Source organism: Muscardinus avellanarius, assembly GCF_963383645.1.
Source record: "Muscardinus avellanarius genome assembly, chromosome: 13".
In the NCBI taxonomy this organism is placed as follows: domain Eukaryota; kingdom Metazoa; phylum Chordata; class Mammalia; order Rodentia; family Gliridae; genus Muscardinus; species Muscardinus avellanarius.
The window spans coordinates 69,043,166-69,070,049 of NC_137799.1; the positions used below are offsets into that span (position 1 = coordinate 69,043,166).

At 38.2% G+C, this 26,884-nt stretch overlaps 1 protein-coding gene across 1 annotated transcript in view; it reads left to right on the top strand.

Moving 5' to 3' along the window:
- The window catches only part of GLIS3 (GLIS family zinc finger 3), a gene marked incomplete at both ends in the record, with an annotated part of 470,092 nt that overhangs the window by 360,626 nt on the left and 82,582 nt on the right, over positions 1 to 26,884 (top strand). The window lies entirely within an intron of this gene.

Below are 26,884 nucleotides of genomic sequence, written 5' to 3' on the forward strand. Positions count from 1 at the left end.
AGAATAGGAATCAGAGAAAATGAGTGACCGGTACCTAAACCAGGAAGTAACAAAAGGCTTTTATGGGGCTAAATGGCTAAATTTATGGCTAAACAAAAGTAGTTAAAGAAAATCCATTTGAGAACAACAGAAAAAAAAAAAAAACAACAACAAAAAGGCCCTTTCAGGAGAGATGGGCTTTTTTTTTTTTTTTTTTTTTTTTTTTTTTTTGGTGGTACTTGGGTTCCTGGAAACCCTTCTACCTCCAGGCTACACTCCCAAACCTATTTTATTTTTATATTTGAAAACAGGGTCTCTTAAGCCAGTGAGACTGCCTTCAAACCTGCATGATCCTCCTGTCTCCGCCTCCCAAGCACAGAGATTACAAGCATGTGCCACCATGCCTGGCAGAAATGGGCTTTTTTTTTTTTAATATATAACATTATTTGGCTAAAATCATTTTTGCTCTAATGATGAAGGTAGGTGAATCTCTAGGAAAACAGCGCATTTGTCATCTTCAGCTTATAGAACAAGCAGGTTTCTGGATAGATGTAGTGAATGGAATTTATGGAGAAGGAATTGAATATAGTCCCTTTGACATTCATGAGGAGTTAATACATTTTGCAGAGTTTGTAGAAAATGTACTACCTCAGATTTGGAATAGACGTTAAAGATCAAGCCCATCCCCTGACTTGCTCTCCCAACGACACACTCTCCAGCAAGTGGTTGGCCATACTAGGCTCCAGAGACAGGGAGCTTACTTTATCTCAAGATGTTTCTCAATAACTGAGTCTTCAAAGTTTTGAACAAACTGGTATCTTCTGTCCATGGCAGAAAGTGTGTTGAGCTACATTGGCTTTTTGAGTGTTTCATTTGTACTGAGATGAATACCTGATTCATTTAAGGGCCCTTTCTAACTAATTGAAGGACAGCTTAGGACTAAGCCCATTTCGAGTGATTTGAACCCAATAGCAAAGGCGTCCAGGTCTCTATGGCTTCAAGTTAGGTATCTTGCATTCTTTCTTTCATGATTTATGGAGATTTAACTCTCAGTGTTTGAAAATGTTCCATAGTCTTTTTGTTTCTTGATTTTTTTTCTATCTTGAGAGGTGTCAGCACAATGCCAGTCAAGTTCTCATATATGGAAAGAACTTGTCTTCTTCCCTATAACTTTAAAAATATTCAGCTAAAAGGAGTCAACAGATATATTTCATTAATACAAGTCCAATCTTGTAAATCAGTTGTTAAGCTTATTTACTTTTTTCTCCAGAAATATATTTCAATCTCTTTAATTGGAATCCCAATAAGTTTATATCTTTGATCACCTGGCATTAATCGGATGTGTTTTGAATTTTAGAAAAACAGAAGAACTGCTAAGTCCATTAATAATGTAAGTAAAATTGGAAGGAGGATGCTTAATCTTCTTAAAATAACACACCATTGTTACATATCACTGAGTACTTTCAACACAATCATTGTATAATGGTTTCTGTTATTATTGATGTGCATTTTACAAGTTTGAAGTAGTAAATTATATTTGTTTAAAAAAAGAGTATTCCTAGATGAGAAAATTTTCACTCTAAGCTTGACCATTCTCTGCCTCTAAATTGTGCCAAATGTGTGAGGTTTTACTTGTAATACTAACTGTATTAATAAAATTGTAAGGTACTTTTTTAGAGTATAAGGATTGTCATGGACATGTAAGTATATTAGTCTAATATCAAGACATTAAGCCCTATGTTGACAGGTAGAGAAACATAACATGGGATATTTTCAGAAATTGTTAAGGGCTTTATCATTCAAACTTGGTGTGTTTCAGCCTCCACATAAAGGAAGAGTATTCTTAATTGTGTAAGATTCTTGAGACGCTAATTGAAAAAATAGACCTTGAGACTACAAAATATAATTTTATTAACAATTTACTGACAGCCTTCAACAAACAATCCAGATAACAAGGATATGCTTTGAAGCAGTATTATAATTTCATGTCAAAAATGCAGTTCCTTCTTAATTTTGTCTCACATAAAATGAGATGTTCTCTCTCAAATGTTTTAGATATTCATTATTTTCTAAAAATGGTAGAATTAAACGTGGTGGTTGACTTTTAATGTCCAGCTCATAGTGACAAGTTTACAGTTTTTATTTTTTAGATTTTTAATGTGCCTTTATGTTTTAAAACTCCTTTATGAATCTGTGATGGATTAATTTGTGTAAATTAAAATGATGAAAATTGTTCCATCTAACAAAAAGCGGAAATGTCACTCCCAGGAGAAGCAGATGCTAATAAAACTGGAATCAGTCAGTCCACATTTCTAAATCTTGCACTGATATACCAGTGTGTTATATTTACATGGTACAGTGTTGTTACTAGACCTTGGAGAGATTCTAATTTCTCACTCACATCAGGATTTGGTATTTGAAATATTTCCTGGCAGCAATAAAAAAAGAGAAAGAAACAATAAACCTTTTAAGGCAGAATTAAGATTATTTACGACTTTAATTAAAAATTGAAAACTGGCATCATTTCAAAAAAGCCTTTACAAAAATGTGAATTCATCAAAAATAACCATAAAAATTCCAAGGTGATAAAGGCACAGTGGAGTAATGGTCCCAGCCCTAGGGAATTGTTTTGTTGAAAAGAATAAAACTCTTTTCTGTCACACCCTGTTAGTCATGGACTTGTTTAATATACCCTGCCTGCCTGCCTGCCTCTAATCCTCTTTTTAACCTCCCCCTAGACACTAAATGACATTATTTTGGTCTTAGCATTGCCAGCTTTATGGGTCCTATTTTGAAATCAGGCCAGGGACAAAGCACCCATAGCCATAGATTGGTGTAAATCAAAAGAGGTAGAGAATTCCTAAGTGATGCCCCAGCCATGGGCATGTGGCCCTTTCTCACAACTAGGAGACCCCACCAAAAACCAGGAGGAACCTGAAAGCTCAGCTAGATATGATTCAAACAATAAAAAAGAAGAAAAAAACTCTCCTGCAAAAGAATGAGGATAATTTGGCTCATTGCATGCATAGAGTAACTTTATTTCTTGCATAAAGCATGCACACCCACACATCCCATCAGCCAATGTACAGGCTTCTTCCACTGAATGCACTCTGCAGTTCTCCAGTCCCTTGAAATAGGACTGCACAGATAAATGGATAGAATACTCAACTCAACAGCGATGGTCTCCACTGAGAATAAAATTTAGCCTATAGAGCAAAGGCAGAATCTGTCCTTCAATTCTATCTGATAATGAGTGAGTGAAATAAGAGAAAACTAAGGCAATAAGCCACTTGAAATCTTCCTCAAGGCTGTGAGCTTTATCAGAATTTTTCATTTTCACCTTGGAAGTGCCATAAGCAGGAGGTTTCCTTCAACTCTAGCCCGTTATCAAAATGGACTTTTAAAAAAGTGAATGAAAAGAAAGCCTAGTCAAAAGCTAGAGGTGACAGAAATCGTTCATCCATTTCACAGCCGCACCAAATCCCAAACTCAGGGTGTGATTTGTTAAATGTTTGTTAAACATTGACCTTTGATTCTCGTGGTTGATGACTTTCACTTTGGTGACCTCAGCACAGGCTATTAGAAACCAAGCGCAGCATTTGAAATAACGTGTGACTGTATTTGTATTTCTTACTTAGAGGAGAGCCCTGTGTAGCCTTCTGGCTAAACTAGAGCAACTTATTTAATACGACTCTCTTCGTGGGGCACTGGCAATTTTTTGGAATCTGCTTAGAGCCACCACCTCTTTCTCTATTTTGAAAACCGTGAACAACTTCAGCACATGCCACATAGGTTCACCTTGCTTTGTGAAGAGCAATTTGAAAATAAAAAATTTCCCCTAACTGGAAGCATGTTTCCGAAGGACTAATGAGGCTCACTTTTTTCTGTCGGTGGTTTTCTGTCATGGTCCGAATGGCAAGTGGCATGCACGAGTGGCCACAGAACCAGGTGCCTCACTAAGCTTTGCACGCTCTTTCCATTTTTCTCTCTTGTTTCTGCTTAGGAATACGTTAAAACTACTCCGACTACTAGTGGGATATTAGTAATAGGCACGTATCACAGACATACCATCTCTAAATGAAATAGCTGCTCCTTCCTCTCACAGTGAAGAAACCATGTTGGAATGGAAGTAGGTGAACATGATGTTGTAGGGGTGATGTTCTAATAGCTCAAAACAATTTTAACACAGTCACAAAGTTCTGTACTTTTAAAAGTTGTCGGTGACAAATATCCAGGTATATATGTATCATCATCATACTTTTAAATCATCACTATACACACCTGGACAACCTGCTGCCTCAACTAAGAAGAACTACTTTCAAGAGAGGCACAGGAAGATACTTTTTTTGTGTGTGTGTGGTACTGGGGTTCCTGGAAGCCCTTCTACCTCTGGGCTACACTCCCAGACCTATTTTATATTTTTATTTGGAAACAGGGTCTCTTAAGCCAGCGCGGCTGGCTCCGAACCAGCGCGATCCTCCTGTCTCCGCCTCCCAAGCATGGGGATTACAAGCGTGCGCCACCACGCCCGGCGGAAGATACTTTTTTTTTTTTTTAACACAAACACTTTTTTTTAAAAATAGTGATGCTCATAAATAGTTGTTTAAGGAAATAATGTTAAATCTAACCCTTGGCCAATACCACTGATTTGGACTTTAAATAAGTTGCCTAGAGGTTTCTCTTTTATGTAGGCCCAATATAATGCCAGCTTTGCTTTGAGAGCACATTTTTTAGATTTTATAGTATTTATTAAAATTATAGAAATGCATGTTATTTATTCATATTTATTTATTTTAATATGCTCTTTTTGATGCATTATAGTTTCACATTATAATGTAAATTATGTTGACATGTGCACACGGCACTTGGTGCCCCCTTACTTCCCCCTTCTCAATACAGAGTACTGAGATTGATGTTGGTATATTCACACATGTACACAGTGTCATGGTAGTATTTCCAATAATGAACCTCAGTCTCTCCTACCCCATTCCTTAGAGCACTTCCCTGACTCCACTGAGGTTTTTTCTCCATTATCTGGAGTCCCTCTGATATCCCAATTACTCTCTAGTTTGTGCATATTAGAGAAAACATATGACCCTTCTCTTTCTGAGACTGGTTAATATCTAGAATTTACAAAATACTTAAAAGACTTTACATTAGAAAAAAACCCAAAAAACAATCAAGAAATGGGCAATTCAATTGAATAGACACTTTATAACAAGATATACAAATAGCCAATAGATATATAAAAAATGTTTAACATCATTCACAACCAGGGAGATGCCAATCAAAACTACACTGAGATTCCATCTAACTCCAATCAGAATGGAAGTCATTAAGAAGCCAAAAAACAATAAATGTTGGTGAGGATGTGGGGAAATAGAAACTCTGCTATACTATTGGTAGGATTGCAAATTAGTTCAACTGTTACAGAGATCAGTGTGGAAAACTGGGAATGTACCCACCATATGATTCAGCTATACCACTCCTGAGTATCTTTCCAAAGGGGCAGAAATCAGAGAACTACCATAATATATGCATTCCCATTTTCAGAGCATCACAGTTTACAATATAGAACCAACCTAGGTGTCCATCAACAGATGAATAGATTACAAAATCATGGGAAATACACACAGTGGAATTCTACTCACCAATAAAGAAGAACAAAATTATATAATTTGCAGGAAAATGGAAAGACTTGGAGAACATTATGTTAAGTGAGCATTTTGAATTCTACCAGGTTAAAGGAGTTATTTAAGAAGGGCAGAGAATCTGCACTTGGAGAACTTGGAAAAAGTTGTCTAAGAGAGTGACCAGTGAATGATAATAAGCTTCTATTCCTTTCCTGAGTCATTAGAAAAGCTGTCTCTAGTCTTATTAATATAGGACAGTATCTACCATCATCTTTGAGTGATGGCCCAACGTCCTATTTAGCTGAAATTTGTTTCCCAAAGTGTGTTCTTCAGTGTACACTCCATAGCCTACTATTAGATATTTCTTTATTAAAGTTATTTTTGTTATATATGTTTGGGAAACACTGTGTTAAGTGGTGTTCAGTAATTTCCTTCTTACAAGAGTTCTCAGAGTCTTATTATGGCAATATTCCTTCAGGAAGATATGTCAGTATTCCTTCAGGAAGATAACATTAGGTATTGTTCAAAGTTATTAGACAAGGAAAACAATCTGTTTCGTCTGAGCATCTTGTCAAACTAGTCTTCTAGTAGATTATTTGAGAAGTTCAGTCTCAAAGACTTCCATTTATTCTGTTCAGTGAATGTTTATTGAGCACCTACTTTATGCCAGACACTAGGTTAAATGCACAGATAACATCATGTCTGTGACAGACATATTTTTGCCCTCATAGATTCACATGATCTTGACGAAGTCCAACAGCAACATAAAGATAAAAAGCAAGAAGCATAAATTTAAGCAAGGAAACAATGAGGGAATTGATACAGACATTGAAGGAAGTCTATTGAGGTGAGATACCCTGGAAAGGTCTCTCTGAGGAGCTGAACCAAAGCACATTTGAAAGGCCACTTTTAGAAATGAGAAAAAAAAGTATTGGCTGCCAATTTTTTTATTGGTGCATTGTAGTCATACATCTTAATGGGATGCAAGATAGTAGAGACATACATGCACACATCACCCAATTATCCCTTACCCAATCCCCATCCCATCCCCCCCCACATCCTTCTCATGTTTGGCTTATTGCTTGACACTGACATGTTTATTAAAGTACGTCGTGTGCATTAGAGAATTTCCCTCTTTTCCCCCTCCCATCCCCTCAGTTAGGTCATCTTATTTGGTCATCTATAGAGTCTCCTTCATCTAGAGTTCCTCCTATAACCCATTTTCTCCCTAGCCTCCACATATTAGGGAGAGCATCCAATTTCTTATGTTTTGTAACTGACTAATCTCACTTAGCATAATGTCCTCCAGTTACATCCATTTCTCTGTAAATGATGTAATTGTGTTTTTCTTCATGGCTGAGTAAAATTCCATTGTATACATATCCCAGTTTTGTAATCCATTCATATGTTGATGGACATCTTGGCTGGTTCCGTAGTTTGGCAATGGTAAATTGGGTAGCTATGAACATATATACACATACATTAGGTTGGTATTTTGGTTTTCATTCTTTTGGGTAGATGCTCAGAAGTGGTATTGCTGGATCATATGATAAATTTGTTCCCATTCTTTTGAGGATTCTCCATACTGTTTTCCAAAGTAGCTGCACTAATTTGCAATCCCACCAACAATGTTTTAGAGTTCCCACTTCTCCACATCCTTAATAGCATTTTTTGTTGTTTCTGTTTTGAATGATTGCCATTCTAGTTGGAGTTAAGTGAAATCTCAGGGTAGTTTTGATTTGCATCTCTCTTATTGCTAATGATGTTGAACATATTTTCATGCATTTATTGGCCATTTGAATTTCTTCCTTTAGGAAGTGTCTATTTAATTCACTTTCCCATTTTTAATTGGGTTGTTTTCTTAGTGCTGAGTTTCTTGAGTTTTTGTATATTCTAGATATTAGTCCTCTATCAGAAGAATAGTTGGCAAAAATCTTCTCCCATTCTTGTCGCTCTTTGTTGAGGTTCTTGATAGTATCCTTTCCTGTACAGAAGCTCTTCAGTTTAATGCAATCTCATATATTGATTCACCTTTTAGTTTCTTGTGCCTTTGGGGTCTCGTTGGGAAAGTTTTTATTTGTGTCTCTGTGTTGCAATGTTAGACCTACACCTTCTTCAAGGAGCCTCAAGGTCTCTGGTCTAATTTCCAAGTCTTTGATCCATCTTGAATAGACTTATTTTCATTTTTCTATATATGATTAAATAGTTTTGCCAACACCATTTATTGAATAGGCTTTCCCCTAAAAACGGGAATAAGACAAGGATGTCCATTATTACCACTTCTTTTCAATATAGTACTTGAGGCTCCAGCCAGAACAATTAGGCAAGAAAAGGAAATCAATAAATAGGAAAAGAAGAAGCTTTCACTGTTTGCACATGACATGATACTATACTTAGAAGACCCAACAAACTCAACCAAAAGGCCTATAGAACTTATCAACAAATTCAGCAAAGTGTCTGGATACAAAATAAATCTTAAAAAATCAGAAGCTTCCCTATATTACAAACATAAATCTATTGAAAAATTCTGAAAAAACTTCCAGTCAGGATTTCCCTAAAAAAATAAAATATTTAGAAATAAACTTAACCAAGGATTAAAATACCTCTACCAGGAAAATTATAAAACATTGAAAAAAGAAATTGAAGACCTTAGAAGATGGAAAGATCTTCCATGTTCATGGATAGACAAAATAAATATCATCCAGACAGCCATACTTCTAAAAGTGATCTAAAGATTCAGCAGAATTCCCATTAATTAACAAGAACATTTCTCACAGACATAGTAAAATCAGTCCTTAAGTTTGTTTGGAACGGGTGTATTAATTTCGAGTCACACCCCCCACCCCGTGCCATTTTGGCATGGGGCTGTATTTCTATTTTCTGTATTTCTATCTTTCTAATAAACTTCTTTAAATCTTCAAAAAAAATTTGTTTGGAACAACAAAAAACCCAGAATAGCCAAAGTAGTTCACATCAACAAAAATCATACAGGAGGTATCACAATACCTGACTTTATACTACAAAGCCATAGTAATAAAAACAGCATGGTACTGGCACAAAAACAGATTCACAGACCAGTGGAGCAGAATAGAAGACTCAGAAACAAATCCACACACTTACAGCCAATTAATTTTTAACAAAGGGGCCAAAAACATACACTGGAAAAAAGATAGCCTGTTCAACAAATGGTGTTTGCAAAGTTTTAAAAAGCACTAACATAGTCAAAATATTGTACCTGCCTGTTGGAGCTTATTTTTTTTTATAAGAACCTGATATTGCTAAGACCATAGCAGTAGACGTCAGGACCATCAGAGTTTGTTTTAATCATGCTTTTCTGCAGCATGTCCTACTTATTTGAGGTGGAAGTGATGTAACAGAATAGTCAGTGAAAGTGTGGCTTCCAACTGAGAAAACAGCCTGGGTGGTCAGCATTTATGATCCTTGGAGATCACCATACAGGCGAGACCTTGTGTCCTGTCTTGAAGATTTGGAAGCGAATGAGGCCTGGCCCTTCCTCCTGAAGATGACATGCTAAAAAGGGATATGGAGACATGTGCTTTAGCACAAAAGGGGAAACTGATAAAGCCATATCCAAAGAACATGTCCAGGGACTCAGTCCATGGGAGTTTCCTTTGCAAATGATAGAGATTATTAAGAAGTGAAGTCTTATGTTTTATTGTTTGAAAACAATAGAGAAATTAGAGGGGTTTTACATTGTTCTTGATTGCATTATAATGCTCTGCCACACAAAGCAAGGTAGTTTTATGTCTGTTCTTCCTGAAAATGCTTAATTGAGGCCAAGATTTTTATAATTTGAATGTTTGACATAGTTCTAACCAACCATATTAAAGAATGGGGACCCTATAAGAGATGCTTTAATGGCGATTTAGACTGTACAATGTCTAGCTCAGCTACCTTATGGAAATAGTTCCTTGATAATTGCTTTTGTGATTGATTGACTGACAAAATACTTCTAAGCTTCTCATTCCCTGTCTCCTATTAACATGTGTGAATTCTTGATGAAAGTGATTTTGGAATAAAAACAGCTCAGACTCTGTTGCCTAAAAATATCGTCCTAAGATACCATGACACAGCTCAGTATGGCCCGTGTCAGGTGTCTGCTCTTGTCTCCATTTCCAAAGTATCCAAGTCCCTCCTGCAGTTCCTGTTCCCTCCCTAGTTCTCTCTTGTCATCTCTTTTCAGCTCCGTTTGAGCTTTGTCTTTGATATCCCTGGGCAGTGTTTTCCCATTTGTTTATATATTGGCTCTCGGAGCTGTGAAGATTTATTTTCAGGATGACTTCACACAAGGGCTTGGACAAGCCTAATGCATCAGCTTTTCATGGTGGATACTGGGCAGGTGGCCGTGTCTCTGAGTAGTGTTTGGATTGGACGTCAGGAGGTATGGGCTTCTTTTAAGCAGTGCCATGAATTGCTTTGTGACCTAGCTTAAGTTACGTTCCCCTGATTTTTCCATTTCCCCATCTTTGCAGCTAGCTTGAAAGGCAAACACAGGGCCCCAGAGGTGAAAGAGGAGCTATTTTAGTAGGAAGCATTGTTATATCATGTACCTGCCATCCACTGAGGATTATTGTGACTGACAACAGACCAACAGTGTCCTTGGAAATACTTTCCTTCTTGAGAAGGGAGTATGCTCATAGTGGAGTCATTTTTAGTGATTACTATAGCCAGTCTTTCCCAGTTGTATGGATACTCCAGAAAAGGTCCAGACAAAGGAAAGGAAATGGGACCCAAACCCAAAAGGAATTAAAATCAAATTTTAACCCTTGACATTTGATTCTATTCAGAGTCATTACCTTAGTGTTCATAGAGCATAGGGGAGAGGTCTCTGGACAGATGGATTTTAGGAAATTCAAGAACCCTCTGAAATGGTATGTAAAATTATTTTTCTGGAGAGAGGCTCCATTTGTTTCGCTGACCGAAATTAAGACCCTCCAAGCTCAAAAAAAAAAAAAAAAAAGAAAGAAAGAAAGAAAGAAAAAATCATGTAGGCCTCCTAGTGAGTTTCTTGCTGGGCTTTATTTTCAATATCCCCCAAAGACTTTGCCCAATTAAGGAGATTCTGTGTCTCTTGTGCCCTGGAGGACTGACTTCTACTAGTACAGAATTTCAAATTATTCAAATACTTACTCGACATTTACTATGTGTCTGATATTTTGGTAAATGCTTGGTTATACAAAAATGGTAAGATATGCTCCTTTCCCCTGGGGCAATCGGAGCTGTTAAAGTTGGAGTTTAGCAAGGGGCAGGGTGAGTGTGTAGACAGCGAAGTGCAGAATGGAAATAACCAAAGCAGTTGGACTAGCTCGGACTAAGTGTGTTTTCTGAAGATTCAGTAAAGTTCTGGACAAAGACGGCATTAAAAGAGTGGACAGGAAGTGGTGATGGAACGAATGCCAGGGGTGAGATGAAGGGGAAAATGAAGATGGCACCAAGGCTCTTAGCTTCTCGGCTGGCCAGGGGCTGAAACACCTGAAGCTCCATTCCACAGGCTGAATTTCTTCTTTCTCAGGAAAACCTCAGTTCTGCTCTTAGTGTTTTTGAGCTGATTGGATCAGACCCACCCACATTATCAGAGATAATCTCCTTCACTTCCAAGTCACTCTTTGAAGATGTTAATCACATCTAAAAAAAAAAATCAAACCAGCACAGCAATACCTAGATTATCAAATGCTTTGTTGAATAACACGGATTCTAGCCTAACCAGTGGACACATAAATTCCAACTATCACTGAAATCCATTGAGTTATATTTGAAGGGAGGTTTCTTTATTTGAAAGTAATATATGAAAACTGGGCATGGTAAAAGTAAACTTTAAAGTGTTCTTTATGGTTCTTTATGTTGGTGCAGATTGAGAATTCACTAGAAAAACAGAAAAAATCTAATTATTTTAGATATACCTGATTCTGCTCTCTTTCATTATGATGTTGACTGCTCAGAGCAAATATGTTCAAGACAATTAATTTAGAGATGGCATATTGGGAAAGTGAAAGATTGTTATATTTTAAACAAATAAATGGACATTTTGTTGCCTTTTAACTTTTTTGCATTATAATATATTTTATATAATCATACAATTTATTATATGTTAACGTATGAATCAGTCACTTTTGTCACAACTTTATATTATGTAATATTTGTTAATATACTCTCTTTGTATCATATTAATTGAGATAATTATAGTAAAACACTTCACATGGTACCTGACACATCATATTTGCCCAGTAAAGGTTAGCTATTATTACAGGAACTATGTGTTATCTATTAAGGGTTTTTAAGAGGGAAGATAAGTAGTTGTTGAAATTTCATTAGGCTGGTAGTAATCTACTCCAGATTCTTGCATTAATTAATTTTCCCCTTAAAGAGATTTTAGCCCTTGAAAATAATTAATGGAAACAGATCATGGTGTGATTATAAGTTGATTATATATCTACATAGTTTTTCCCTTGCACAAGAAAAAAAATTGTGGTCATATTTATGTGCTTTAAAATCTAAGCCAGACAAACTGACTATCCTAATGCCTATTTTCATTCAGAAAACATATGTCTTTGGGTTGGAAATCCCTGCCATTTGTCAGTCATACCCTAACTCTTATTATATGTTTGGAAGATTTCATGTTAAGGAGTTTTACTTTATGTCCATTTTAGATCTTTGTTGTTTTCTGAACTTTTCTTTCATTCTAAATCGATAGAATACTTACCATATTTACTTATAATGCCTTTTGTTTTCTTTTGTTTTGGCACTGGGAATTAAATCCAGGGGTGTTTTATCTCTGAGTTAGATTCCCAGACCTATTTTATTTTATTTGTTTTAATTTTGAAACAGGTTCTTACTTAGTTGCTCAGAGTCAAATTGTTGAGGTTGTCCTTGAACCTGTAATCCTCCTGTCTCAGCCTCCCAAGTACTGGGGTTACAGACATACCCACCACTCCAGAAGAACACTTAACCATATTTACTTCTAGTTATTTCACGTTATTTCCCCTTGTACGAGCCATCTGCTTTTTCTTTCTGCTGTATATATATATATATATATATATATATATATATATATATATATATATGTATATATTTGGATTTGTACTTCTGCATCATGGGCAAGGATTCAAATTCCTATTTTACTAATATTAGTGATATCAGCATTGATGAGCTACTTAATATCTCTGAACCTGAGGTCTCCATTGTAAGCTAGGACTGTGGCAGAGGTTGATGAGATGCATGTGAGTTGCTGTGGGGAGAAAGAGCTCAGGCCCTGCCTGGGAGCGTAATGGCCTCAGGGGTGATGGTAAGCTGTGGTTATCATTAGGTGTTACAGTGCACAGGAAAATGGCTTGCTCACCTCCGTTTCTGCTGAGGAAACTGGCTTTAATTAGTGAAATAAGAGGTGAAAGTCAGATGAAAGCTTTTTTAATATACTTTTATTACTGCATTGTAATTACACATCATAGTGACATTCAAAGTGATACAAACATACATGCACCCAGCACTGATGTGTTTCCTCTGCACCCCAACACTCCCCCGCTACACACATGCACACGTTCATGAGATTGAAAGCGATACCTTCATATGGATGGACTTTACATGATTTGAACTGTTTCTTTCATCAAGTCTCTTTTTTCCCCTTCCCCTGTCCCTCCCTCAATCTCCTTCCACTGTTCTACTGGTCTCTTAAGGGGAGAAACAGGTTTTCCTTTTTTCCTGCCTCAGCCAGCTTAGTTATATTCTTGCTTGAGAGGTTAGGACACTTGACTAATAGATTGTGGGGTCTTCTGCAAGCACCATTTGAATAGTTCATCAAGTGGAAGCCAAACTCTGATTCTGACTTTTTAGGGATAATAAAGAGAAGGTCTCATTTTGCCCACATTTAATGCCTTAACTTTTCAGAGCATTGTGCATCCATTGCCTTAGTTTTAGTTTTGGATTTTGGCCTTTAGAACCCAAATGAATCTTTTTTTCTTTTCTTTCTACTTCTGCTCTCTTTAGTTTGTTCCTGAGGAATGAGAAGTTTAGAGTTGGGAAGGGAGCCAGTTATGATGGCAAAAGGTGGTATGCTACGTTCCTGGGAGCCAAAGGGCCTACAGATAATGTGCCAGGACCAGTTAATACCTCCTAATGCAAAACCATCCATTAAATCGTGACACACTGTTTGCAATCTTGGCGTTCCTCAAAGTGTCTTGGCAAAAGATTTCTCCTGCTCTCAATCAAGAGCCCTCTTTACAAACTCCAGCAAAGCGCCCTGTGATATCTAAAACACCCACGTGGTTCTTCTGTTGAGTAGGGCCTAGCGAGAGTCAACTGTTCCGGGAACACCGACAGTAGCAGAAGCTGCCCTACCAAATCTATTCTGTTCATCCTAATACAAAAATGCTTTTCTAGGGGCCTCTTTATGGTGGTTGTTTGCTTCCCTGCTATGACACTGCAGCCATCTGTACGCACAGCTGCAGTAAAACAATAGCACAGCAGCACTTTAAGGAACCTTCAGGCTGCCTCGTCCACCCTGAGACCTAGTATGAGAAAGTTGCAAAGGATATTCATAAAGCCTCTTTGTGTACTCTTAGTTTCCTAAATTTTAAGAAGGTTTGTAAGACTACAATGCACCAATAAAAAAAAAAAGTCTTTGTTGTTGTTGTGATTTAATGAGTCTAATCTGTTCAAAAATTTTTTATAAGCCAAGCATGGTAGAACACACATGTAATCCCAGTACTTTGGAGGCTGAGACAAGAGGATCACAAGTTTGAGATTAGACTTAGCAATTTAGTGAGGCTCTCGGCAATTTAGCAAGAGCTTGTTTCAAAGTAAAAATAAAATAAAATAAAACAGGACTAGCAGTATTGCTCAGAGGAAGATTGCCCCTGGGTTCATCCCCATTACCATAAAAAAAGAAATGCAAATGTTTTATTACATGTTATAATTCTGTTTCTTTTCCATAGTGACCTTGCAGATATAGGTAGAAATGCTACATTAATATTCCTGTTCTCCACAATTTTTTTTCATGGTTCCTGGAAGCCCTTCTACCTCCAGGCTAAACTCCCAGACCTATTATATATTTTTTATTTATTTGGAAACAGGGTCTCTTAAGCCAGCGAGGCTGACTACGAACCTGTGCGACCCTCCTGTCTCCGCCTCCCAAGCGTGGGGATTACAAGCGTGCGCCACCACGCCTGGCCTGTTCTCAACAATTTTTGATAGTTTAGCACACAGATTGCATGGCTTTGCTCTCCATTTCATTTGTGCTATAGAAGAGAGTTCCAGCCAGGGACATGTGAGACCCACACTGTCATTTACCGGCTACTGAGGCCAACACTGAGGTTGAAGGTTGACATGGGAACCAATGCTAACGGGCCTTATATGCCCTGCTCAGATGTTAAAGAGAGACTGTGGTCAGATCTATGATTTAGAAAGATAATTAGGGTGGTAATGCAGGGAATGAATTAAGGATTTAGGGCAAAAGGAGGGAAGGCAATTAGTCAGGTTGGCATATTTCCATTAATGGACTTTCTTTAGATACTGGGACTTATCCAACTATGACTGCACCCAGCTGTGCTAGCATCAATTCTAGGATTCTCAGTCTTTCAAATGCTCTTATGAGAGACTGCTAAATATCTTGTGAATTCTAGGCTCACTATATATGCACCTTTCTCCTAATGGTGTCTAATTGGGGACCGATTCTCTGGTCGTTCTTAGTAACCCCAGCTTAGCTCCTACTCACTTTCTTCCTTCTTACTGCTCACCAACCTCTGATTCTTTCTAGAATCTTCCCAAGCACGAAGCTCAAGATTTCTGCTTTTCAGTTACTTTTTTCTTTTGGGCTTTATATATTTTTTAACTTTATTTTGCATTATTGGGATATGGATATCTCTCTTCTCCACTGGCTGGAGAAAATTTGGGATATGGATATCTCTCTTCTCCACTTTCTTGCCTTATCTCTTCATACTTTCACAAATTTTATGATATCAGATTTATAAGTGTTTAATGGAAGTACTTGGTGCACTTAGGTTTTTTTTTGTGTGTGTGTGGTACTGGGGATGGAGCCCATGGGCATTCTACCTCCAAGGTACACCCCTAGCCCTGTTTTTTATTCTTTATTTTGAAACAGGGTTTCACTGAGTTGCAAAGGACCTCACCGAGTAGCTGAGGCTGACCACAAACTTGCGATCCTCCTGTCTCAGCCTCCCAAATGCTGGGATTACAAGCGTGCGCCACCATGCCCAGCTTAGAATTTTGAATTACCTCGTTAGCCAGATGAGCTTTCTTTCTGTCTGTCTTTCCTTTTCTGAGCTTTGATTCTCTTCCCTGTTCTACCCCCAGCCAATTACTTTCCTAACATTTCCCCTCTGCATTCTACCCTGTGGAGAAGATTCATACCAGTAGTAGTGAACGTAGTATATACTTTTTCATATTAAGAGTCTATCCTCATTCTAAAATTACAAAAGGCATGTGTTTTGTATAAGTAATATACATATGTATATGTATATGTATGTATATCTTATACTTATTTGTTGTAAAAACACATATACACTATATATGTGTATGTATATGTTATACATAAGTGAGTGTATATATATGCACACTGACTAAAAACAAGACACCATTGATTATAACACATATCCTGGTTTGAAATGTTAAAATATGCCTTAGAATCAAGGAATTATAAGAGCTTATCACCAGTACATATTTTCTATATAGTTTTTTCTATTATATATAAACACATTGTGATATAACGGAGTCTCTCTGTTTTGATTCTTTTTACTAAATAGTATGTAGTGAATATATTGCTTTGTCAGTAGATATATGTTAATGGATACATTTTAAAGATATGTTTCATTAATTTAACAAATCTACCACTTTTAGATATTTAAGTTGTTTTTACTGTTACAAACAATTCTATAATGCACGCGTGGGTACATAGATCTTAGTAAATGACCTAAAGTGCTTAGAATAAATTCCTAGCAGCATATTCCTGAGATAACTCCCACAAACATTTTATCAATTCACTTAAATCCTTGTAAGAGCTACATAAAAATTCATTTCTCTTACATTTTACCAATATTGTGTGTGTGTGTGTGTGTGTGTGTGTGTGTGTGTGTGTGTGACAGAGAGTGAGAGAGTGAGAGGGGGGAATAATAGGTAAATAATGAAATAATGGACAGGTAAATTATCAATGTAAGAAGCATTTCTTAGACTGCTGGTAAATTTGCTTATCTTTTGATATTTATTGGCCATTTGTACTTTAGTTTTATGAATTGTGATCTTTCCTCATTTTTCTATGGAGATTTTTTGTTGGTGTGAAATAACTCTTGATGTTTGCTGGATATTAATCAGCTCATTGCCATATATGTTGCATATGTTCTTTGCAGTTTGCCATTTTTTGCAAACATTTTTTCTATATGGAATTTTTACCCATAGAAAATTTACTATAGATCAATATTTATAGACTCAGATTTTCCCCCCTTTGAAGGTTCTGTTTGGCGATCACACTTACTACAGCCATCCTGTTATTCTACAATTTTTATAAAACCTAGCTTCCGCTGCTTTACTAAAACCACTCTCTCCTGACGGTGGTGATTCTTGCTTATTCCCTATGGAAGAATAAGAAGAACTTTGGAACTATGCCTGCCTGCGTTTGCATTTCATCTGTGGTTCTAGGTCAAGTTACTTACCTCCTCTGAGCTTCAGGTTCACCATAAAAGAACCTACCTCCACAGGACCATTATGGAATCCAAATGAGATCATGTATGTGAATGGACTCAGCAAAAATAAAACAGACTCCAGAATATAGAGATGCTGAGAAAATTGTTATTTTTATTTCTTTCTCTTTGACACAATTTTGTTGTTAGGAGGTCACTTTCTCATGAGTGATCTAAATAAAATTTTAACTCTTCTCACTTTGAGATATACATTACAGGCAGCTGTTGAACTCCACACTTTATCTTGGAAAAATAATGGGTGATGCCATTATGCGTGATATGTTAGCTCTGTGACAGTCATACTGCAAAGTCCTACAGGGCTATGACCTAAGACCACTAAGTTTTCATGATGGAAAGTGTAAATCAGTCCTGCGAATAGTTTTTCTCATTTCCTGTCTCCCAGGACATCTTTGGCAGGGCATAGCAGACAAGAAGCTTTTTCACCATAACGCTTTGGCCTAGCCTCCTGTGCAAGGCACCAGCTATCTGAATTTCAATAGTGTTTCGCATCGTGGACTTTGGATAAGAAGTTGTATTTGGGATGACAGTGCAGTGAATGTCATGAGCGTTTTCTTATTTGTGTATATGCAACAGAAGTCAGATTTCATTATTGTGTAGTCAGAATAGCAATCAAGGGTGATCCATTCCCCCTATTTACTTTTATAAAAATCTTGTTACATTTTATTCAACAATATGTCACAAAAAAACTCCTTAGTTTCCAGGTCATAAAGACTTAAACACATGGGGACCCTAAATTATGACATAAAGAAGCAGAAGAACTTAATGTTTAATAATATCTCCATATCCCCTATTTCTATCTCAATATGACCCTTCTCTCTCCCAGAATATTAAACTTGAAACTGATCAGAGACTTCAACACAGTAAGAACATTCACAACCAGTATCATCAGGGATTGACTTTTTTTAAACACCAATATAACACAATGATACAATTTTTTTTTTTTTTTTTTTTTTTTTAGTGTGGTATTGGGACTTAAACCTCAGGGCATTCTACCTCTGAGCTACACCTTCAGCCCAATTTTATTTTTTATTTTGCAACAGGATTTTACTAAGTTCCAGAGGCTGGTCTGAAATCTGAAATTCTCCTATCTCAGCTTCTCAAGTACTGAGATGACAGACATGCAGCACCACACCCAGCCAAATATCCAGTTATAATTCACTTCCCTTATGATATAATAGTTAAAGGAAACAGGAGAGACGACAATAACAACCACCAAACACCCGTGAAGTACAATTCACTGGGCATTTTCACTTTCACTTTTCCTCTTTAATTTTCACAACAATTATACAAAGTTAATATGATTATCATAGCCTTTTATTAAAGATGATGGCCCATGGTTTGGAATATCTTGCTCAAAATTCTCTAAGCTCTCCTCCGGGTGGTTCAGCGAGCCATACCATCCAGTTGGGTTCCTTGACCCCACTGCATCTCATTCTGGAGCTAGAAGACCTGAGCTTAAGAGGAGCTAAATGACTCTACAGAGCACACTCAGTAGTGTCTGCCAACTGAGTTCTTCTGACTCCATGGGCAGTGCTTCTTTGTTTGGCACTATGCAGACTCTGTCTAGTTTCCTAACATGGATCATTTTAAAATCTGTAAACAACTTCTTGGCATGAGGGTCTCTCCCAGATGTTGCCAGGCCTTCTATAAAAGATAGTGGTAGAGCCCTCCTACCTCCTTAGAATTCTCCACGTTCTTCTCCTGGTGGTTGAGATGGGATGGGTACCATCCCAGTAGGGCAGCCTGACCCCAGCCTGGCTAGCAGCCCCCATTTCTGTCCTCAGGTAACTCTCCTCTACCCTATATATGGAGTCAGTTCAGTACCTTAACAAAGTCTGGGATGCATCTATAGGACCATGCTAGAGCCCTGTAAGTGATTTCTAAGTCTAAGAGGGTGACCTGGTGAGCAGATCACTCTGGAGGGTCATTGTGGCTTTTCTTTAGCTAAATCACTTGAGACTGGATTTCTGGAGTGATTATGACTTATTGATTTGGGGTGATTCAAATTTGACTATGTAGACCAGAACCTCCACCTCCACTCCACCATAGAACACTGCACCATAGAAACACATTTTTTTCCCAGTGCCAGTCACACTTTAAGGATGGTTCTGTAGATGGCAGCGACTATAAAGAATCTGATATTTTACCGCTGGTCAAGCTAAGAAGATTACGGATGCTGGCAGAAAACATGAACCTCCCGGATCAGAGACTCAAAATTTATCACAGCAATAGCAGTAGCCAGATTATCCTCATTAGTTGAGTCAGTTTCTTAAGTCTCAGTTCTACAAGGTAACTCAAAGAAGAGCAGGCACACTCACAACACTCACAACAACCCTGTAATACACAGGGTTCTATTATAGGAGGGGAACTCGGAGCTTAGAGAACTTGAATCTGTAATAAAGAATCTTTAGTAATGCCAGCCTTTTGATCAAGAGGGAGACACTAGCCTAGTTTTCCAAAGCTGTTGAATACGAGAACATCTTAAGAAAGATGGTAGAGTCTCTGCTCCCAAGACATGTACATACTTGAGAGACCCACATTTGTTTTCGCTTCTACAGCCCTGCCCATGGACAGTATTAGTTATCTCATGGTTTGATTTGAGACTTCCTCATCTATGCGCACACCTAAGATGACCCAGAGCACTCGTCTGTAGCAATATACATAATCAAAACCACTCTCTACAGTTACGAGATTTTCCCCAGAAGATCCTCATATGACTGTTTTTGTTGTTCTTATATGGTGAAAGCAATGCTACAGTCCCCTCACTCCCGTGATTATATCAATATGGCTTCAATTGCCAGTTTTCAGGAAGCAAACCATTAACTCAGGGCGAGTATTATGCAGGCAGGGAGGTTTTAATGGGAATATGGGGTTGGAAAAAATGGGAAATAATGAGTATAAGTGGACGTGGATGAGGTCATTTCAGTGGGCCCCTGTGGAATAAAAGAATAACTCAGAACCACTGGATGACATGACAGAGAAAAAACCAGCAGAAGGGGGCATTGGGAAAAAAGATAGGGAAACGTGTTTTAGAAGTCACTTCATAATTTATACTGGAGCCTAACCTGCTATTGGACTTTAAGAATGGAAGTTAAACATGATGTTGTACTAAGCTCCATATGCTCAGTTCTCCTTGGCTTTTTAGAGGAATGTAGGCGCTCTATTCTGAAATGGATTTCTAAAGGAACAACTCAAATGAGGTTGGATTTGCTCACTTGTCAATGCCGCCCTTTCTTCTGGATGCCTAACTTGGCACCAGGGCCCTGCTCATGGAGACACCTTCAACCTTCAGCGCACACATCCCATGGGTATCCTGGTGTGGCCACACTCTTAGGAGTTGCTGCCATCAGGAACACCAGCAGCACTTGGATAAAAAGCGGTGATATTTACACTGATATGGCTAAGTTAACTTTGTGTCAGTGAAAACCTCAAATTTTCATTTCCTGCCCGGGGTATTTCCAATTTGGAATTGCAACACTGCATTTACGTGCATTTTTGACTTTTAAATAATGTTATGTGCTATTGCAACACTTGAGAAATTCCCAGGGACCCTTAATCGTTCCACAAACACTGGTTTGTGAGCTTAGAATCAACTCGCTATCTCCAAGTTGTCTCTTTGTGCCCTACTGAATAATTCTGATTTTGTATTGTTCATCTTTAGATTGTCCCTTTAGATTGTCTTTGAGTTCAAGTTTTCCTCTTGAAGATACCAATAAAAGGACAAAGAAAAAATATTTTAGAAATTTCTAGCTGCTTCTTTCAAGAGCAATTGAACTTAAAGCTACTTTCCCCCATTGTTTTCCATGAAGTCTCATTTAAAATATTTTATTAATGCAAAGAGACTTGCATTCAGGGCTAAGGACCAATGAACAGTAGCCATGGCAACCAGGAAGCCATTTGGGATGCAAAAAAAATGCAGTAAAGAGTAAGTGTTTTAATCCTTAACTTTAATCCCTTTACTTCCTGTTCTCAAAATGAAATATAAATCAGGCACCATGCAGTGCTGCAATTTTTCTCTGAAAGGGATGTTGGCAAAAGAGGATTAGTAATGGACAGACGTGTTTAAGGAATTTAATCACACAATTTGTTGTAAAACTTTTGAGACCACGAGTGACCAGTTCCTTTGAGTGCGTCAATGAGAACCAACAAAACATACTTTGAAACTGATTAGAGTTGGCACAGAGGGACACCCCTGTTTGCTGTTATTGTTACATCATTTCAGCTGTGGTAATGACATGAGAAACCAAGGAATTTGCTTGGTTCCCCCAGTGGGGAGGTCGAGGCTAGGGGGTGTCTCCTCAGTAGAATAGAGATATTCTTTTGATCTTTGTGGTACTAAGGGAAAATTAAGTCTCATGTATTTCACATGCTACCTTTTCTTGATGTTTGATTACTATGGGAGTTCTACAAAGGCATGTGCTTTCCATTGTTAATAGACTCCAGTTTCTACTAAAAAGCACAGACGTTAGTTTCTGTGGACAATAAAACAGGATTCTCAGAAGGATAGATAGATTATTATTTCTTGTTATCTTTATTTTTGTTTCTATAATTATGTCCTATGCGGACAGATGATTTTTTTCTACTTCTTAATTCTAGATTTTTTTAATATTCTATATTCTTTCTTTGGTGTCAGACTTTTAGAAATATGGCCCCAACGGTGACTTGAAATACTGATTGTTCGACTCCAGCACCTCGATCCTCCTCATTCTGTTTTGGAGGATTGTTGGGGAAGAAAGAGAGACATGTCTTTTCATGGCCCTTTCCCTTTTCTCAGTGTACATATAAGAACACTTCTTTGATAGATTTATTTCTAGTGGACTGAAAGTTTCCAGCACACAGGGCTCTTCGCACAGATCTGAAGTAGCTACAACTTCTACCAGCTTCCTGCCGTGTCAGAATGTGAAATTACTTCCAATAATAGCGTCTTCCCAAGAGGGTGCAGATAATTATGACAGACAAGCAACATGAGGCCTGGAGCATTTGCGAGTGGAGTTAGACACGGCAGGCCGCTGAGCTTGGAGTTCCTTGTCGACCCTCAGAACAAAGTTACATTTGCTAAAGCCTGCAAGTGGCAGGACATCTGGGGAAGAAAAACACCATCCTGTTCTTCAACTTGAAGGACAGCATACAAGGTTGCTAACACTTATTTCTGTCCACTAACCTTCACCTGGCCTTGTGTCTCCCCAGTCTGCTGAGCCAGCAAGACTAATGTCCAAGATCTCACTAATACTTCTGAGATATCATCCTGGCCCCATGAGTAGCCACGCTTAGCCCTTGTCACCCTTCCCACACTTCTCTTGGATTTTTAGCTTTTAAGACTGCATTTTTTGGAGTGAGATTAGGCTTTTGAGAAGGGGCTGGGAAAGTTGCAGAGGGTTGGTATAAAAGAGGAAAAATGGCCGGGCGTAGTGGTGCACACTTGTAATCCCCAGGTTTGGGAGGCAGAGACAGGAGGATTGCACAGGTTCGAAGCCAGCCGTGCTGGCTTAAGAGACCCTGTTTCAAAAAAAAAACAAAAAGTATAAAATAAGTCTGGGAGTGTAGCCCAGAGGTAGAAGGGTTTCCAGGAACCCCAGTACCACCAAAAAAAAAAAAAAAAAAAAAAGAGAGTGAGGAAAAATGGTGTCACTGTCCCAAAAAGGAATAGTAGATTCCAAACATAAAGAGGACTTAGGGAGAAGCTACACAGTCCAAGGGAAGGCCTCAGAGGGGTCCAGGCCCTGTGTTGGGCTTTCCCTAAGCAAATCTCTACATCAGGCCTCATTTCTCATGACCAGGGGGGAGCTTCATTTCACCACAGCATCAAGAGGCTGTGAGATTCATGCATCACTGGGACTGGGGACGTTCAGTTTTCAGACAAGAGGGGAGAAATGGCCATCAGTAAATCACTCTGTCCATTCACAAAAATAACATCAGGGGTAAGTTCTTATCTTACGACATGAACTCCAGAGAAAAAAGGCTCTAGGGCAGTACTAAAGGCTGAATATGGAGCAGCGGCCAGGGTGACCTGGGGCTAAGGCCTGGTCACTCATTCAACCAGGAGTCAAAAGATGGAGGCCCTCATCTTGGCTATAGACATTGTCAAAATGGGGACTAGAATGTATAGTTTCAAGCTCTCTTAGCTTGAAATTCTTGTGTTTTTTAATCAAATATATACTAGATATTGAATCTTTAAAAGCAAGGTAGAAAGTTGGATGTGTTCCCAGCCCTTCTAGATGAATGAGAGATATGAAATACATGTATAAATGTAATGAATTAGCATTTCCTATTGGAAGGATTGCTCATTTGCACATTCCAAGAGGCATATATAAGTGCGATTAGCATTATCTAGTGAAATTTGGCATGAATGGGGACTGAGTGTTATAAGGAAATAAGCTTTCCAAATGTCATTTTTTAAATCTTTTGACTTCTATTGATTTTACTTGGCTATTTCCTATTTTATTCTTAATAATTTAGGCATGCTTAAACTGCCTCACCTATTTCTTCCCCTCTTACTGCCTGGAAGATATGTTTGTGGCTGTCTCTGAGGCCTTCCCTAAAGGAGAAGCATGGATTAATGAGTCCTCAGAGCAGCTATTGATTCATTCATTGGTTTGTTCATTCCCAAAACATTTATAAAGAACATTTTTGTGTGAAAAGAAACACTTTGTTTTGGTGGTATTAGGGATTGAACCTAGGGGAATTATACCCCTGAGCTACATACTCAACTTTTTTTGTTTTGAAATAGGGTCTCATAAGTATCTGAGGCTGGCCTCGAACCTGTGATCCTCCCATCTCAGCCTGCCAAGTACTGTGATCACAGGTGTGCACCACCACATCTGGCTAAGGAGCATCATTTTAGGTTGCACGATCCACCAGTCAGGATGGTCTGTTTATAAAGATTTTTATTTTTATTGTCTTCTTTTTATTGTACATATACTCGTACACATACGTGTAACTTATAACTAATATAGAAGGTAGAAAACTAAAATTATCAACCCCAAGATGAAGAGGAAGTGTTAGAATGTAAAAAAAAAAAAAAAAGTAAGAAATGACTTGGGAAAGATCTGGAAAAACATCAAGGAAGAAGTGACATTGGGTTGGACCTGGGAGGATCTGGAGGCATGCTGGAGATGTGTGGGGTTGGGTTAGAGGGGGACAGGAGATGAAGAAGGGTGTGGTTAGATGCACAGAATGAGCATCTTGGCCCTGGGTCGTCCAAGTTACGGGATGCAAAGCTGCACAGCCAGAGAGACCCAGCTGTTAAAGCCCATGAGCTGGGGTTGCAGATAGGGGCAGCCACTAAGGGACTTTGAATTGGGGGTGATATCTTCAGTGATGTACTTGATAAGGCCAAACTGGCCTCTGCGTGTGGGATGAAGTGGAGAGTACCACACCCCACCCTCCGCTCAAATGACAGCCTTCAACTTTTAGAAGCATCCAGTTTTAAAATTGTCCAAACACACCTGCACATTGAAATTGGCCTGAAATTGTTTTCAGTCAATCCATTTTAATTACATGAGAGAAAGAAACAAATGAGATCCTCCGATCTCTGTAACTAGTCCCTCCCTACCCTTCCTAAACCCCTGGCAGAGGCAGGGGCTCTAGTCAGAAATCAATTCAGAAGAAGACAATACAGAGCTGGGAAGATGGACAGGGGAAGTAATTACTAGATATCTGGCTGCTTTAATTAAACCTTGAGAATACTTGAATAGAAAGAAAAGTGCTACACTTGAATGGATGAGATAGAAGGTGTGTGGTCACATCAGTGCAGCTGGCTGGTGTCGGAGGAATGTGGGAAGCTCTTGATAGAAGGAAATCCCTCATCTTGCTTTGAGTCTTCAGGGCCCCATAGCCAGGCCCCAAGGGGTAGAGGAGGACGATGCAGTGAAAAATTCTATATTAATATTTCTTTTTTGTAAAAAGAATCCACCCTTCTGTTTAGTGTTCTGTTTTTTGGAGGGGTACTGGGGATTGAAGCCAGGGGTGTTCTATCACTAAGCTATGTCCCCAGTCCCCTTAAAATTTTTATTTTATTTTTGCAACAGGACCTCACTAAATTACCAAGGCTTCAACCCTGCAATCTTCCTATCTCAGCCTCCCAAGTAGGTGGGGTTATAGGTACAGTGTGCCACCATGTCTGGCTAGTGTTCTGCTTTTGAGATGTCCCTTCCAACCAAGCCTGCCTTTCACTATGACAGGCACTCTTGCCTGTCCATGTGTGTATCATTTTCTAGTCAGAAGAAAATAACATGTAAGAGTGTTGGTGACAGTTTTTAAAAAAATATTGACTTAGGAGGGAAATGTTGTTTTTACAAGTGTAACAATACAAAAAAAAAAAAAAGAATACAAGCCGCATGCCTTTCTAATTTCAACATTCTCTTGAAACTCAACTCCCCAACTTTGTCCAGGATGATCGCTAAATCGTGGTACAGATTTTAGTAAATAGAACATCTACATGAAGAATTAGAATCCCCAGGGTGCTCTGAAAATTCTTTGTTGCTGGTTTTGGTTTCTAATATACCCTGTTCTCTTCCCAGAGAATGAACACTAGCTACATTCTCTAAGATAGAATCATTCAAGGGTAATAATGGTCATCCTTAAAAACTGTGGTTGTCTCCTCATTGGGACACTGTTTGGCCTCTAACTGTGGTTCTGAGAATTTGTAAGAAACTGGTGTGTTGCTAACATAGGTATGACCATAATAGCTTCTTCATTTTGAGGTAATAATGATAATCTTAATAACAACAATATACAATACTAGCAGTTGAACTTAGGTTATCTCATGTTACACAGTAATGCCCCTATGGCTGGTGTTCTTACTCCACTAGAGAGGAAGGTCCTGAGACATTGCAGGGCTAAACATCTTGCCAAAAGCCTCATAGTGGTAGGTAGCTGAGTTGAGATTTGAATTTGGACCTATTTTATGTAAATTCCCCATTATTTTTCCTTTGTCATGTTACTGCACTACAGTGTGCAAAAGGAAAAAGTTGATAGAGACAGAAAAAGATCCAAAACCTGGATGAGAGGAAAAAAGAAAATAAGAGTACCTGTTATAGGGTATTACGGTATTTTTGCATTAAATATTGATGAAAATAAAATAATAGAAGTTGAGTTAACATCTGTTAACAATGATTATGAACCATGAACTGATTAAGCAGTTTATTATCTCATGTTACCCCTAACAATAGCCTTATATAAGTTAGATGCCATGATTACCCATATCATATGCTGAAAACCAAATGAAAGAGATAGTATTAAACAACTTATTCACAGTTATCTAATATTTCACAAGAAAGGACATGAAAGTTCAAATCCAAGTAGTCTGGGTCCAGAGCCCACATTTTTGTTTTATGATCCATAGAGTAGATAATTTAATTTTAATGTTGTTCATAGGGCCTAGGATATCTTATCTTAATAAAGAAGGTAACTTACTCTTGAGTAGAGATAATGCCAAAAAAATGTTTTCAACAAGTTTGAAGCAATGGCACTGGAAGCCAGGGGGCACGCAGTGGCCAGTGGAGTTGAATGGAGTGCAGCCAAAATGAGGCTGTGTATCCAGAAACA